Below are 16967 nucleotides of genomic sequence, written 5' to 3'. Positions count from 1 at the left end.
AGTCTGTTGTGCGAGTGTGTGTGCGTGTGTGTGTGCATTTTTCTGTAATGTAATGTGGAGGACATAAGCAGGTCACACAGACACATGCCTCATTCCACTCGCAGCAGACCCAAAGGATTAATTTAACGAGCTGTCGGACGCTTGTCCTATGCGGCCCTCGTTAAGACCATCATGCAGAATCTCCATTTGACTGCTGCCTGCCGTGACTAATTGACTTATTTTGCAGGCCTAAGCAGTACTGAAAGCTCTCATATTTCATATTTATCTCTTTTTGGAGCAACGTCAGGAAACTTCAATGAGAGCAGGGCGTCGCTTCCTCCTCTGAATACCAGACGACCAAAAGTGACTTCCCAAACTCTTCTGACCACACAGAAAATCTGCTTTATTCTGTATTTAATTGGTCATATTTAAATCTCACCATTTATGACGCACGCTCACACATGCACTAATCAGGCATAACATTATGACCACCTTCCTAATATTTTGTAGGTCTCCCTTGTGCCTCCAAAACAGTTGTGGTTAGGGATGCACTGAAAATATTCGTCCGAAAACCGAAAAAAATGCACTTTCGGGCCATTTTCAGCCGAAAATTGCTGCGGTTGTTGCTTGCATGTGTTGTTTTTCGGCGATAAAAGCCCAAAAATTGCTGCGGTTGTTGCTTGCACGTGTTGTTTCGGCGTTAAAAGTCAGAAGATTGCTGCAGTTGTTGCTTGCACGTGTTGTTTCGGCGTTAAAAGTCAGAAGATTGCTGCAGTTGTTGCTTGCACGTGTTGTTTCGGCGATAAAGGTCAGAAAATTGCTGCAGTTGTTGCTTGCATGTGTTGTTTCGGCGCTAAAAGTCCAAAAACAGGATGTCGTGATGATGCAAGAAACAACCGCAGCAATTTTCGAAATCCTAACCCTAACCCGAAAAACCGAAAATGCACTTTTGGGCCATTTTCGGCCAAAAAATTTTGGTGCATCCCGAGTTGTGACTCATCAGGGAGTGGACATGGGCCTTCTGAGGGTGTCCTGTGGGTCCTATGGGGTGAGGGGAGGGGCTTCTATGGGGTATCTGCTCTGGTCTAGGTTGGTGCTACACGTCTAAGTAACATCCACATGAATGAATGCCAGGTCCAAAAGTTTTCCAGCAGGACACTGAATTGTCACAAGATGGTTATTTACTTCTCCTGTCAGTGGTCATAATGTTGTGGCTGATCGGTGTACATATTCATCTCCTTTTTATTTTTTTTTCCTCACCATATTTTATCAAGATGGAACAGGTTTTAAATATAGTACTTCCAGCCGGAGCACGGTAATGCCTGCATCAATCAGGCTTTACTCTGCACCGGACTAATACCCTGACAAATTGACTTGTTTGCTTTTTCATTGTCAACTCATTATGGATATCAGCCTCATTCCCTCCTCAAACCATCCTGGCAGAGCATACACATTCATAGAGGAGGTGTCAAGACATGCAAAGCTCCCCGGGGCATACAGTCGGGCTCTTAAAAGCTACCTTATTGACTTAAGTGCAGTTTCATTTGTCTGCTGCATTGGAGACGGCAGGAATTAAAGGAGTGAAGAGTTGCACTTTCACATTTAACTTTGTTAGGGTGCGAAACTTTAGCAACTCGTCTTTGTTAACAGGTGAAAGAGGAGTCATTCAGTGTCTCTCACCCACACAAAATGCATCACCTCCAGTTACACACCATCCCTCTCCCTCGCACATACAAATGCAAAACGCCCAAGGCTGCTGTAGCTCACGCCGCCGTGCCCGCTCTGTAGTTTTGAACAGGGCCCCATACATTTGTGTTAGCTGGTGGCGAATGGCGCGAATGGATCTGAGACTGTCTTTTATTAGATCAGTATTGTGTCTTGGAACATAAAATCTGACAAGTAAATGGAAAAACATGGATCATGTCTGGGGGAAAATCAATAATAAAGACAAGGACGTAGCGGCCGGTGTTGCGTGGACGCAGTAGGCTTTGTGTCTTGTCTCTGCTGACAGATTATCACTACACATATCTTATTGCTTTAATAGAGCCATGATCCAACATGTATAAAAGACACGGCATGCATGAAAACATAAGTGATCCCTCTCTCGCTCTCTCACATAAACACATCCTCATTCCATCCTGGCCCCTTCACTCTAGTTAGGGAAGCACTGATGGATTGACAGTCTGATTGGATGTAAGCCATACTGTGCTCCCTATAGTACGGACAGACGTGGACCAGATGCAAGGCAATCAAGTAAAACAGTGTGAGTGGAGAGCAAGAGTGCTTTCTGCACACCCACTCACACACTGAACCGGCCTTAAGAGAAACCTAAGTGGAAGAGGATGAAGAAAAATAGTGGGATGGAAGGGTGATTACGGAGTCTGAGGTGGAGTGCGAAGACTGGAGAAGAGGGAAACTGTAAAAGGAGGAGGAGAGCAGCGGATGACACAAGATAAAAAACAACAGATATGGACATTTATGGTAAAGCGAGAGCAGATGAGGCATAAAATAACAGCGACAAACACTGATCCGACCAAGAAACACGGCGAAATGCTGCTCTCTTGTTGCCGTTGTCATAGGTTGTTCCTTTCATAGGTTGTTCCTTTTCAGCTAATCTGGGTGGAAGCGATGCGCCACGGCACTGAATCGAAGCAAATCAGACAGAAACCGAATGAGCCGCTCTGTTCTTCCCCGTCAGCTGGACAGCTCCAGCAGCAAAACAAACCATGCAACATTCATCTGGCGCAGCGGTGTTGTTCTGTCGCAGCCACTTTGCTACTTACGGTTCCAGCTTTCTCCACTGAAACCAGCGCTGGTGGGAGAAAGAGGAAACGTGTGGTGTACCTGTCAGAGACGTCCACCTCTAACATAATTGTTACAGCACTAAATTATTTGGTATAACAAAAGGGATAGTTCTCTGGACTGCTGCTGTAGTTGCCATCCCCAGGTTTGTATGGTGCCTCTTGCGCCATACAAATTGATTGATTTTGCGTGCATAGTTAGGCGTTGGCTGCAACAGGCACATACTTGCAGGAGTGAGGCAAAATTTGGAGATATTATGGAACTGCACGTAATTATAAAAGAATCAGAATCAGCTTTATTGGTCAAATATGTGTGCACACATAAGGGCTCTGTAACGACGGCCTGAGGGGAGGAGTCTAAACAGATTGTGTCTGGGGTGTGAGGGAGTCTGTGGAGATTTTACCGGCCCGCTTCCTGCTTCCTGCTTCCTGCTTCCTGCGTCCTGACCCTGGACCGGTACCAGTCCTGGATTGACGGAAGGTCATTACCAATAATCTTCTCTGCAGTCAGTCCCTGCCACGTCTAGTTGCAGATCCAAACCAGACCGTGATGGACGTGATGGTCAGGACAGACTGGACTATTGCAGTGTAGTAAACAATCAGCAGCTCCTGAGGCAGGCTGAACTTCCTGAGCTGACGCAGGAAGTACAACCTCTGCTGGGCCAACGCAATTCCAAGCACATTTTACCATGACATCTTATGCATTTTAAGCTTAAAGGGGAACTACTGTTTTTTACAACCTGGACCTTATTTCTGGCATAATCTGAAAAATATTCAGCCATGTTGCAAAAAACTAGCAGTAGCACATTACAGGTAAACAAGCCGATCGTCACGGGTGCACGCGACGCTCAGAGATGACATCGTCCAGGTCAGAAGACATCATCCCGGGTCTGTAGGTCAGTCTACATACCCCGGATGATGATAACAGGTGACTCTGGACTCAACAGGGAATAGCACTAGCGTACGATAACAAAATATTGGTGAAATTAACGAATTTCGCGGCAGATAATGCGTTATTTCGAGGCTGCATTTCGGTGCCCCATTCACTGCCACTATATGGATATACGCAGATCTAAATATCTCCCAAAGGACTACAAATTACACAAAAGTTATATGGGTGAGTAAACGACCGTATTTTATGCCAGAAATAAGGTCCAGGTTGTAAAAAACAGTAGTTCCCCTTTAATACCTAGGGTTAGGGTTAAATACAGGGCTTCACTGACATAATATCTCATGAAACGGCATGACAAAAACATGCACAAAATATCTATTGGTGGTAATTAGCACTTGAAAGCCAAATATTGAGGAAATTATTGCAGCTTATTACTTGTGTTGCAGCATCACCCTATTTCACCTTCTTTGGACTACCAACATTGGTACAAATGTACATTGTCCTCCTTATTTTCAGCTTGTTGTATCTAGTTTAGCTTGGACGGACAGTCCCGCAGGCGCACATCTACATCGCGTTCAGACGTTCTTGCCTCGGGTTAGCCACAGGATCTACTGAGTTGTTGTGTTTCCTGTTTGATTTGTTAGAAGCGGGCTAGTCGTAATACTCTTTGTTGTTTTTGATCTTGCGCAGTTATATAAACTGCATGTACTGGCATTGGCTCGGTTCTGTCAAGTCTCTCCTAAAACAATGCGACGGCCACAGCTTGATTTTGGATCTTTTTGTAATAAGTATCCCCTTTTTTCATTTCACTGTGCCCTTGCTGTGATCTCATACATGCTCACTTGTATAACACCCTCCCTCTCCCTTCGCCCCATCCTTCCAAGTGTTTTCCCCATCTGTTCGTGAGCCACTCTTTGTCGCTTTAACCTCTCTTCCTCCTCGCTTTCAGCCCTCTCTCTTCCTCTCCTCTTTCTCCGTCTTTAAGCAGTGACTGGTAGCTCCTGTGATTGTAGTGTCTGTCCCCTCGGACTAAAGCAGATGCTGCCTTTGCTCCGGGAGGGGAAACTCATTTAGGCTCTTCACTCATGAGGGAACTGCGGCCCGTCCTATTTGTGTGCGCGCGCCTTTGTCTGCGTGCACATGATAGATGAGATGTACAGACAGTTAAAGGCACGGAAACATTAGTGCAGACAGATTAAACACAGGTGGTACAACAGTCATTTTCATTTCTGCTGGCGTGCTGCTCCGCGAGGAAGAGAACGTGTCAGTTTAAACACTTAGCGCATAAAAGGCAAATGCAGAGAGAGACTAGGTGGGCTGAAACTAGAAAGAGACTAGCGAAGGCTGGTAAAGGATTGCACTCCCCAGCATGTTGACAGTGAGCCTGACAGTTCATTAATCCAACCAAATCCCTCCAAAGTTACTCAAGTGTGGATTCTATTTTCAAATTTCCTATTAGTTCCTCTTTGTGGATTAAGCACTGCAGTTCACGAGTGAGTGCCCAGCCCCAGCCCCGGCCCGGCCCATATAATTGGCTTGTAATGGATTTGGGGTCGCCTTTGCATCAGTGATACGGACGGATCCGAGGCAAAGCAGCTGCTTTCCAGCCTCTCCTCAGACAGAGCCCGTGTCGAGGCCTCTGGTTTTGTATAATTCCTTTCTTCGCGCCGCATTGTCATTTCTATTTGTGCGCGCGTGTGTGTGTAGCTGCTGCGTCCTTAGCTCGAGGACTGTGGCGAAGGGAACGTGACACGGTTGGAGATGAAACATGTCAGGTGTCATGCAGCCTTAGGGCCGCTGTCACCGTCAGGACCCCTGATTCATATTCCAAATCCGTCTCCCCCCCATCCCTAACCCTACGCTGCTCTTATTCCATCAGTTTCTGACTTTATTTTCGTGTTGTCCTTGCTGCAAGTCACTACTAATTTCACCTGATCCATCAGTCAGATATATCCCATTGCACACATAGGCTGAGTAAGCTCACGCTTCTTGCTCGAGGAAATAAAAAACAGGAATAGTCAATAAGCTGGTGGCTGTTGGTTCGGACTTTAATATTAAATTAACAACACAGAATTAAAATAGGAGACCTGTCTTGTTGATGAGTATATTCAGATGTAGTGACATAAAGAACTATGCTGCTTAAATCTTTTATTTCCACGACCGCATCGACAGATTCAATGAGGGAGCAACGAGGTGATAGAAAAGCATCGATTGAATTAGAGTAAATAATATCCGACAGTGAACTGTTATTGTTTTACGATAATGACGCAGACGTCCACATTGATTCATTGTGTCATCAAAGTGAGCTTGAGTGAAATTGTTTTGTTTTTTTTTAAATTGGCGCAAAGTTTCAAACCGGGCTTAATTTAATGCATCATTTATGTCGGAGGATAAAAATAAATAGAAATTGACTGATGCATGCTTGCATGTAATCAATTCAGGTTCAGGGCACCTCGCTGAAAATCAATGGGATGATCATGAAAATTAAATCGGTGATGGGCACACCGGCTGAATGGATGATCTAATGGAGGTGGAAAGTTTTGCACCAGAACTTCACTGCCTCTTTTATTTATTCACAACTCTAGGGCGTCCATCTGGCGTGCTAGACGAGTCGAGTGTGAGAGATGAGGTGACGTTTATATCACAAAGTGTGGATAGAGGTTTTATGTTTTTTTTTTTTTTTTTTTACCAGTGTGCTATAGAAACATCCTACTGCTCAAAACGTAAGCTTAGGAAAGTTTAAACTGGAGATATCATCTGGAAACAAGACGTGAAAGTGTTCAGGAAGCTATAATTGTATATATTACCACGACAACTTACATTGCATGAGTAAATTGAATCGTTCCTGTAACGGCCGGTGAGGTTGGTTAGCTTCCTGACTGCAACAGACGCAGGCATCGTCGCAAACAGAGGCACGTGCCCGGCGGTGTAATAGACGTAAAAATTCAAACTAACAAGGCTGGAGGCTGCCATCTCACAGCCTGATGGTGCCGAGCCAATTATCACATCATAATGAGGAGGTCAGCTAAAGACGCTCGCTTACATTCATTTAGGATGCGCTGCCAAAGCGTGCCTTTCCAGCTCGGAGGGTGCGTTTAGGCATATGTGTGTGTGTGTGTGTGTGTGTGTGTGTGTGTGTGTGTGTGTGTGTGTGTGCTCCAAGTGCAGTTTTTCACGCTCGTGAACTCGGTGATACAGATACAAGCTACTGATAGGAGTAATAAATGGGGCTGCTGTGTGACCTGTGCTTATTTGCATGAATAAAGTGGTAATGGGAGTGCATTTTTGCAGAGACAGTTGCAGACAACCCTCTGCAAAGAGTGTTATTTGTAATAAATGCATGACAGCAGGCTTTTAAATGCCCTTTGTTGATAACTGATGTCAGTGCTGCTACAGTGTGCATCCCAGTGGATCTAATGGCTCTCGCTGTACATCCATTTAGGTAGAGTTTGTAATTAAGATGGGTTTGACATGATTAACCGTTAGTAGATTTATCAGCCAGTGTTGATTACTATTAGTTCTTCAGTCTGTGATGTTGGTGAATAAACGGCGTAGGAACGATTAGCTGTAGCTTCAACCTGCACATTATAAGGGCTGCATATTGTCCTCTATCCATTGGATTTGGTAAATAACATGACATTAGACGTATGTCATAAATCACCTGATTTGTCGTGTGTCATTCCGTTTTGCTTGAAATGCGCCTACTGTACTGTGACTTTAATATGGAAACGGCCTTCGAACGCTGCACAGAGGACTTTAAAGACATGCAAGGGACAAAATAAACATCCTCCAATGAGATGCGCACTCGCGATAGGGATCTATGCAAATTACGATACGTCTAACAAAATACCGATAAGCAAATTCCAACCTTCAAAGTCATGGGAAGTCAATGAAAAAGCTGTTAACATCCGTGAATAAGCCGACTACAGTAGATCTATGAAGGCAAGTCTGTCCCGCACTTTGAGTAAGTATTTTATCATTGATTAAAGAAAAAAAGTTGGTGGAGTGCCAGCGCTGGGTTTTAGCAGAAACAAAACATGTGTAGTGAGATAGTATCTGGCTGTTATTCATTTGTTTTTATATTATTTATCCGATGCATTTTACTTGGGCTCTGCCAGCTGTCACTGTGAGGCTGAGGTTAGGAATTCACTCTGCACATCTAAACCAATAATAAAAAAAAAAATCTTTATATAGTGCAGTGTACAGTAATCACGCTAACTAGGTCACAGGACTGTTGGGAGACTTTGGTTTGCCCCACGGAAACATGTTCTAGAAAACCAAGATAAGTTTTTGTCACTAAGAGACCCCTCTCCTCTCTACTAACTGGAATTAACTCAATCGACATGCAGCTTTAACAAAAAATAATAAAATACAAAATCAGTGCAGCTTGCCAAACCTCACAAGGGCATCCAAATCTCTCTTTCTTTTTTTAATCCCATCATTTTGATACTAAAGGCAGGCAGCTGTATAAACCAGGGGTGTCAAACTCATTTTAGTTCGGGGGCCACATACAGCCCAATTTGATCTCAAGCGAGCCGGACCAGTAACATAATGGAATAATAGGCTATACACAGGGGTCGCGTCGTTAACCGAATATTTTCCATCATTGACCGTTTTTTTTAAAAACTGTGACGGAAAAATCTGAAGACCATCTGTCATTTTGATAGACTGCAATTCACATCCCTGACCACTTGGTGGCGAGTGACGTTATTAATTGGCTCTTGTCTCTAATCGCAGTTTGCATTCCAAACATCGCGGAACTTTTATCAGGGCACGATTTCCTGGTACACAGATTACACGGATGCACACGTCAGAGCTCGCTAACCATAGACATATATACGATATATATGTGTCTTATGTCTATGTCTATGCGGCCAAAATGGAGGAATCGGATTAAAGCATGTTGCTAGGACTAGGCTAGGCTGTTAGCGCTAGCAGTCCCGGCCGGAGTATGGACAAGACATGTCGGCAGCCCAAACTTTTTTTTTTTACCAGTCAATACTGTTCTGAAAAAGTACTTAAAGTTAATGAAAATTTAATGAAAATTAAATGCTATTGAATATGTCATTATTATCATTTTAAAAAAATTAAAGTGACGGGTAAAAATAGATTATGACGGGATTTTTATGACCCTGTCAGTCAAAATGACAGACAATGAAAAAGTCCCTCATTTTTAGCGCAAAGAAGCAGAATTACATTATGAAAATGTTTAAGGAATTATCCTTTTACAAAACAATTAATGAAAAACCTGAAACTTATTAAGAAAAATAAGTGTAAACGACCCCTAGTGGTAAAACTAAGAATAGCAGCTACTTTTATTGAAATATCATCTCACGGTCCAGATTGGACCCTCTGACGGGCCGGTTTTGGCCCTCGGGCCGTATGTTTGACACACCTAATCTGACAAACAAACAATCTGACAAATACAGTCAGTCCGTGTGAGTACACCTTCACTACATCAGCATTAATTTAGAGTAAAGTAAGTCCAATATTCTCTCTGCCTTAAGCTCTGTATCCATAAACTCCCGACACAAGCGGTGGGTTTTATCGGATGTTTTCCTTCTAAAAAAAAACGTCGGATCCACGAGATTGACTCAGCTATAGTAAAGGTGCCAGCCATAAAACCTAAAGTATGAGGTGAAAAATCGTATTTATTTGCAATTATCACAGTGTGACGATGCTTTCACATTTAACAGTCACTCGACGTTCAGTCATTTAATGGTAGCATCATACATATTGATGCAAAGTTAAAAATACACATTCTCCGAGGCGCACGCATGTGTTAAACCAAGTCGTGTACTGTGAAGAACAGGACGGGCGCCTTTTACTAGGTATGAGGAATGAACCCGAGAAGCAAATGACCCAGAGGGCTTCCAGCTCCTTCGCCGCTGACGCCAATTGAATCAGATCTGGTCCGAGCCCTGAGGTTTTAATGATGTGGTGAATGCCTTTCGCCCGGAGACAATGAGGTGAGAAAGAACGCGCACGGTTCAAGGTCAGACCGCTCAGTTACCAGGTGCTACGCCGATGTTTACGGCTTGTTTAATGAGGAGTAGTGCAACAGTTTGACCGGCTCAATGATCAATGCTCTGCTGGTCCAGATGCACAATGACTTACTGGTGGGAGGGGAGGGGGGCATGTTCAGTCATGGTGGCTTCCAGTTACTTAAAATTCAGGGTGCAGTTATAGTTTGAATGAAAAATGCACAAACACAAAGATGATGGATTCACTTAATTTACTTAATTAGCTAATAATAATAATAAATATAAAATCTGCTTTGTTATATTCAAGGATGCAAATGACTGAAACTATCTGCACCATTATTTCTGCAGCATGCGTGTGTTGACAAATGGGGATGCTTTCATTATGTGTTGGTACCGCTGGCACGCTCTTCAATCTCCTTAATCCATTCCATTCAATTTATCGCTAACAGCATCCCTTGCCCTTGTGTGTTTTTTCTTTTTTTTTAGTTTTTTTTTTTAGTTTGTAACCCTTACCCTGTTATTCATCCCCGAAAGTCTCCATCAATCCAGATAAAATACAGCCGGGTTCATGTTTGTCAAGAGAAAACGAATCTGACTTGAGCCCAGTTTGGGAAAAACAACATTTAAAAACAGCCTGACAAACTAAACAGATCAATGTAGTCGTGCTCATCAGAGGATACGTTACATGCATAATGTATGCATAAAACAAACAAAAACAAGTAGCCCAAATCTGGATAATTGCAAAACACATTCCTAGTCAAGAACACCTCAGTTAGTTTCAGCTGAGAGGCAGGAGGTAATGCAAAGGAGGATTCTGAATCAATCTGTAGATCTGCAGATGTTTTTCTGTAGCAGCATATACTGTATAAGTCAATATGCTGCATTCTTGAGTTTGAGAAAACATGTTCATTAATAGTAACCCGAGGGCAAAAGTTAAACACCGTTCCTTCAAATTTGATGCGGCATTGTTGGCGGCGGTTACATAATTTTTTTTCTGTTGTGAGAAAAGAATTTGCTCCTCTCTTATGAAATACCTATAGTCCTTCCAAATGCATCGTTAAGCGCTTAGTCACTTTGATGTAATGAAGCAGTTCTTTGACCCATGTCAGTCGTTTCTTTTCCTGTTGCAGCGATTTGCACAAAAAAAAACAAAAACAAAAGCCAGGTTGTGTAACAATAAGCCGGATTTTAAATTATATAACTTGCATTAAGAGGTGTGGTGGTAAGCACTGATGTTGCCTCACAGCAAGAAGGTTCTGGGTTTGAATCCAACCTTTCTGTGTGTAGTTTGCATGTTCTCCCTGTGTCTGCTTGGGTTCTCTCCGGGTACTCCGGCTCCCTCCCACCGTCCAAAAGGCAGGAATTAGGCATAGGTGTCTCTCTCTTTGTGTTAGCCCTGCAATAAATTGGAGACATGTCCAGGATGTACCCTGCCTCTCGTCCCCCTGCGACCCTCCAGAAGCTACAAAAAATGAATGAATGAATGAACTTGCATTCAAATTCTTGAGATATTAACCACTTTTTTCTCTATCCTTTGAGAATACCAGAGCATCTCCCGTCTCTCGTCTCACGTTAAACTGTGAAAGCGACAGATGATAATGTATAATACATACGCATTTGCACAGATCGCTCTAGTTTAGTTGATGCACAGCCATTTGTACCTTAAAGTGGTAATCTTGACAGTCTGTTTTCTTTTAAGTGTGTCTAGCAGAGTAAAAAAAAAAATATAGAAAAAACAGCATGCTGCTTCTCACCCACGCTGCCTTTAAACGGGGTAGTGTTTACCGTGTTCATGAGATGGAACCATCTTGAGGTCTTCATGACCTCAGAGGTGGATGGCGAGGTAATATACTGTAATTTAGTCATATGGTGTCTTCTGTGTAATTTAATAATATGAGCGAGAAATATGTTGATATTCCGGTATTATCTTTTCATTACGCCTCTGCTTTTCCTACATTAAGTTACCCAGTTGTTAACTTGCTAAACTGTTCACCTCTGTGGCGTTTAGACACCAACAGTTGCTTAGCAGTAGCGTCCTCGCAACTTATGATGGACGTTACCCTTGAACGTAATTTGAAGGTAGTAACTGGGGAGTTGAAGTGCACCTCAGTTTTGCTTTAGCTTTTCCTCCTCTCCGGCAGAAATAATCATTCATTCATTCATCTTCTGTAACCGCTTGTCCTGTGAAGGGTCGCCAGGGGGGCCTGGGGCCTATCCCAGCTGTCATTGGGCGAGAGGTTGGGTACTCCCTGGACAGGTCTCCAGTCTATCGCAGGGCTAACACAGACAGACAACCATTCACACTACAGCCAATTTAGAATTACCAATGAACCTAGCCAGCATGTCTCTGGACGGTGGGAGGAAGCTGGAGTAGAACCCAGAGAGAACCCACGCAGACACAAGGAGAACATGCAAACTCTACACAGAAAGGCCTCACTCGGCTATGATGGATTAGAACCCAGAACTTTCTTGCTGTGAGGCCAGAAATTATCAATATTATAAATTATTGGAAAGGTATTCTTGACCTGATGTTAGTTATTAGTGGTATCAACTGGTGATGTGAAGCTAGGCCATATGGAATCTTAAAAGTTGTCCCTTTAAGAAAAAACAATACTCCATTCCGCCACAACATTATGATCACTGACAGGAGAACTAAATAACATTGACCATCTTGTGACTATTCAGTGTTCTGCTGGGAAACTTTTGGACCTGGCATTCATTCATGTGGATGTTACTTAGACACGTAGAACCCACCTAGACCAGACCAGACACCCCCGCCACCCCCGCCACCCCATAGCAATGACACTTCTCGATGTTCCGCAGCCATCCCCAGCAGGATGCAGCCTGACACAGGCATTTTTGTTTGTCATGCCTCACCTCTTCTGTCTCTTATTGACCCACCACTATGCCATGCAGGCCTCCCGTCACTCCAGGACGCCGCCAAGATAATGGCTTTTCTGGACACTCGGAGCGTTCGGCTTCTAAACTGAGCGGGCAATTACGCCATTAATGTGCCAATTTCCAGCACATTCCTCTGAGGTATCATTTATTTTTTTCCCCCTGTTTAAACTAGATTGTGTTACTGTGAAAATAAGTACATTCACCCCCAATTTATTCCCTGTGTAATTTTAACCCTGCTGAAAAGGGAATAGGAAAATAAAATGTCACAAGGGACATCAGAAGGATGGTCCTTCTGTTCAAAAGCAGTCATGTGGCTTGTCCTTGTAACCATGGAGACGGAATTATAAAACGCCTTAGAGGAGCATGCCCTTGATATTTTTTTAATTCTTCAAAAATTAATGATATTCAGTCCGTGGCTGCATATTCATTATTCCTTCAGAGTGGCTCAAGTGATGCAATGTTTCTGTGACTTTGATCAGCCTTTGAAGGCTCCATTTTTCTCGCAGGGGGTTTTAACGCAGGTGCGGAAAAGCTGCTACGCCCACCACCACCACCGTACAAATCTTTACCGTTTCTCCAAAAACTTTTGTCACTCGAGCCGAGCAAACACATAATGGCAAGCGCGAACGCCTCCGTGTCTCTCTTTGAATCCCTAATTACTGCTTGCGCACGCTGCGATTTTTGGACGGCGACAATTTAGATTCCATTACGATCTCCCGCGTGCCAGTCCCCGCGGTGGCGCTAATGCAGTCCACGCATAACCGGCACCAGTTGTAAATGAGAAAGGCCCATTATGATGAATGGCCCTCGTGTTAGCGGCTGCATTAAACCCACGTTAGACAACGGTGTCTGCAACACACACATACACACACACAAGCACCAGCAGCGGCTTTAATTGATCATTTATTCATGCTATCATCATCATATGCACTTTTTCACTATTAATCAAATGTGTGACAGTGTCACCTCTTGCTCTGCGGCTGTTATTTTTTCCTCACCTTTTTTTTCCACTCAGCTTCTGCCTTATTATATTCCACCTACATATTTTCCTTGTTATAAAACTCCTCTTCATTACGTCTTCTTCTGCCATTTTAACTTTTATCGCCACCCTCTTCTGTTCCTCTATCCTTACCGAAGAAGAGGAGAGTGCACTTTCTCAGAGCATTTTTATTTTTTTTTCTTGCAGTGGTTATTACCATATGATTATTAGTGATGGACAATTGGCCCCAAAGATGTTTCATTATGAAAGAGCTCGCTGGGATCTCATTAGCGCTCTCAGTCTAAGGGCTGCTGCTCAAGCCTCCTCTGCTCTGGGGGATTACGTTTCGATCACCAAGTCTAGAGTTAACAAGGCAACATTAAAGGAATGTGAAGGTGCAACAGCCAAAAAGAGACAAATTAGTAACCTCCAAGAGTGTCAGAGAGGCTCTGCTCATATAAATAAATAATAAGAGCCGTGTCGGATCTAAGGGCTCTTACAGTACAGCCCCGTATACCTGCACAACCCCTCGTCTGGCAGGGACTGCAACCTCTGATGCTGTAGGCATTTGTTTTTCTTTGAGCCTGACAGGAGCATCCATCAAAAAATGTAATTTCATTTCTTTTCAGCTGTTGATAAAGTTGCTGACTTGTGCCAGTCCTCCCCGTAGGATCAATAGCTGTTTATACAAATAATATAGGAAAGCACAATACGCCAGCCGCGTTGCTGGAGGTGACTCTCTCCAAGGACAGCTGCAGCAGTCGTTTACAGCCGCAGCCTTGTGGTACAGGCCGTTTTCATTCTGTATTGGGGATACACTTATATTAACCACATAAAGCTCCAAGAATTACAAGCGAGGTACATGTGGGCCCAACTAACTGCATACACCGAATCCATAATTGAATGCAGTAATTGTTTACACACAAACACGGTAGAATTACTTTTAGGTCGCAACCCAAACAGTTTGCTAGGCTTTAACACAACGTACAGGCACAGAGAGAACATTAGCAGTCTGTAAAACACTTATTGACCTCTCACATGTCAGAGCTATCAGTGATGGAGGCTAATTACATCTGGCATGTCAACATTTCAGGCTTTAACACCTCCGGAATAGAGCGAGAAACACTCCGCCCACTAGCGAGTCGAAAACAGCATTTGTGCGAGCCAGTTTTAAGACTTCGTCTCTTCCTTTGAGTGAAGACGTTTTAACCCTTGCTCTTTCAAGAGGGCTATATTTACCGCGGATATGTACTAGTCTTCAAAACAGAACGAGGAGACAAACAGAACATGAAAGAGACAAGGAAAGGCAGCGAAGAACGTAGCAGGTAAACTGTTAAGGTGAACGTGACGGTGAGAGAAAGAACAGTAAGAGAAAAGAGACAAGTGAGGAAACAAAAGTCAACGTACAGTTGCACATAATATATAAAATATACATTATCAAAGCTGATTCACAGTGCGACAGAGATTGTGTGGCTCTGTAAAAAGGTAGCATGTAACACATCTGAGAAGTAAACACTGAAGTGAGAGCATGAACTTGTCTCTTTAGCTTGAGAGGGAGATGTATTCTCATGAGATTTGCCAGATCTCAAACAATCCATCTGGGTTAATTCTTCGTAAAAAGACGTCCAAGAATCACCTACAGATGTACTAACACAGCAAGCTACACTCACCGACGGCTAGCATCTAAAACTCCTCTGACTGCAGCTTGTTGTGATTTCTCTTTAGTGGTCTCCTGCATTATGTATACACCGTTCAGGCGTAAAATTATGACCACCTTCCTAATATTGTGTAGGTCTCCCTTGTGCCTCCAAGTGGCTAATCAGAGAATGGACTTGGACCTTCTGAGGGTGTCCTGTGGTGTCTGGCAACAGATTGTTGTTAGTGGGGGGGCCTTTGAGGGGAGGGTCCTCTGTGGATCATCCCGCAGATACTTGATCAGTTCGGGATCTAGTGAATTTGGAGGCCAGGTCAACACCTTGTGCTGTTCTTCATGTTTTTTTTAGTTGTTCCTAAAGTGTTTTTGTGGCTGCATCCTGCTGGGGATGGCTGCTGAACATCAAGGAGTGTCACTGCTATGGGATGGGGGTGCCTGGTCTGGTCTAGGTGGGTGCTACATGTCTAAGTAACATCCACACCAATGACAGCCAGGTCCAAAAGTTTCCCAGCAGAACACTGAACTGTCACAAGATGACAGATCACTCCTCCTGTCAGTGGTTTTAATGTTGCGGCTGATTGGTGTATATACATAGCCAACTTCTCAGATCATTCTGTGTAACAAATCGTCTGGACTTTCCGTTTACTCGTCTCTTTTTCCTGATGAGAAATTGTTGTTCTCAAACTGAGCGGTGTACATCATCCATCCACTTTTGTCATCTTATCCAAGGTCGTGTTGTTGGATCCCAAGGCCAGTCGAGGTGTGTAATCTCTCAAGCAAATTCTGAGTCAACCCCTGGGACTCCTCCGAGCTATGCCATGCAGAGTGAACCTCAAAAAGGGAGGCAACTTGCAACTTGAGTCACCATTACCACCCCCTTACCTTTAAGCAATTACATCAAATTTATAGACAAAAACCTTGAGCAACTACAGAGCTACACTATCATTCATTTGGAGTCATGTTTCTGGCTACCTGGCAAAAGTTAGCTCTACATTCACATTCTTTTAGCTCCATTTTTGGTCTCCTCCTACTCATACGGAAAGTTTCTGGCTTGGTCTCCAATAGTGGATGTTAACAGTAAAATTAAACTCTCTGTAGGTTCATTGGGACAAGTGAGATTAAGACTAGGAACTTAGTAGCAGAGCATACACAGTGAATGCATTCATTCAGTATTATGTGTTATGTCCTTCCTTAATTAATGATGAACTCGCTCGCTCATTGTGACTGTAACAAAAACTTTTCTTTTAAATCCATAAGTAATGCATATTTCAACAAAATCATTTCAGCATTTGGAAGATTTACTATTCAGCACAGCACAACAAAACCTCCCACACGTTATTTCTCTGAAATGTTTTCCAGTTCAGCAGATAGAAAACAATTCCACCTGCATGAGAACTCCATGCCCCTTTCTCCCACCTTTACCACAACACCATCATCACCTCCTCCTCCTCTTCTTCTTCTTCTTCTTCCTCCTCCTCCTGATTTCTCGTTTTTCACAGTTCAAGCACATCGGCAGGCCGCCGAGACACACAACCCTGGGGTTTGTGGCTCTCCACTCAATATTTCTCCATCAGAAAGAAGTGGCAGGCCAACAGCAGCGAGGGGAGAGTGCAGCGACAGGCTGGCCGACATTAAAGAATCACTGGTTTATACGCCATAGGCCATATCTCCAACTTTGACCCAAGGACCCCAGTTATCAACTAGTTCACAAACACAACTGGATGTGTTTGCACACCTATATCCTGTTCTCCTGAACCTCCAGTAGGAAACGTTATTA

This window comes from Chelon labrosus, assembly GCF_963514085.1.
Source record: "Chelon labrosus genome assembly, chromosome: 22".
In the NCBI taxonomy this organism is placed as follows: Eukaryota; Metazoa; Chordata; class Actinopteri; order Mugiliformes; family Mugilidae; genus Chelon; species Chelon labrosus.
This window is presented reverse-complemented; position numbering follows the sequence as displayed.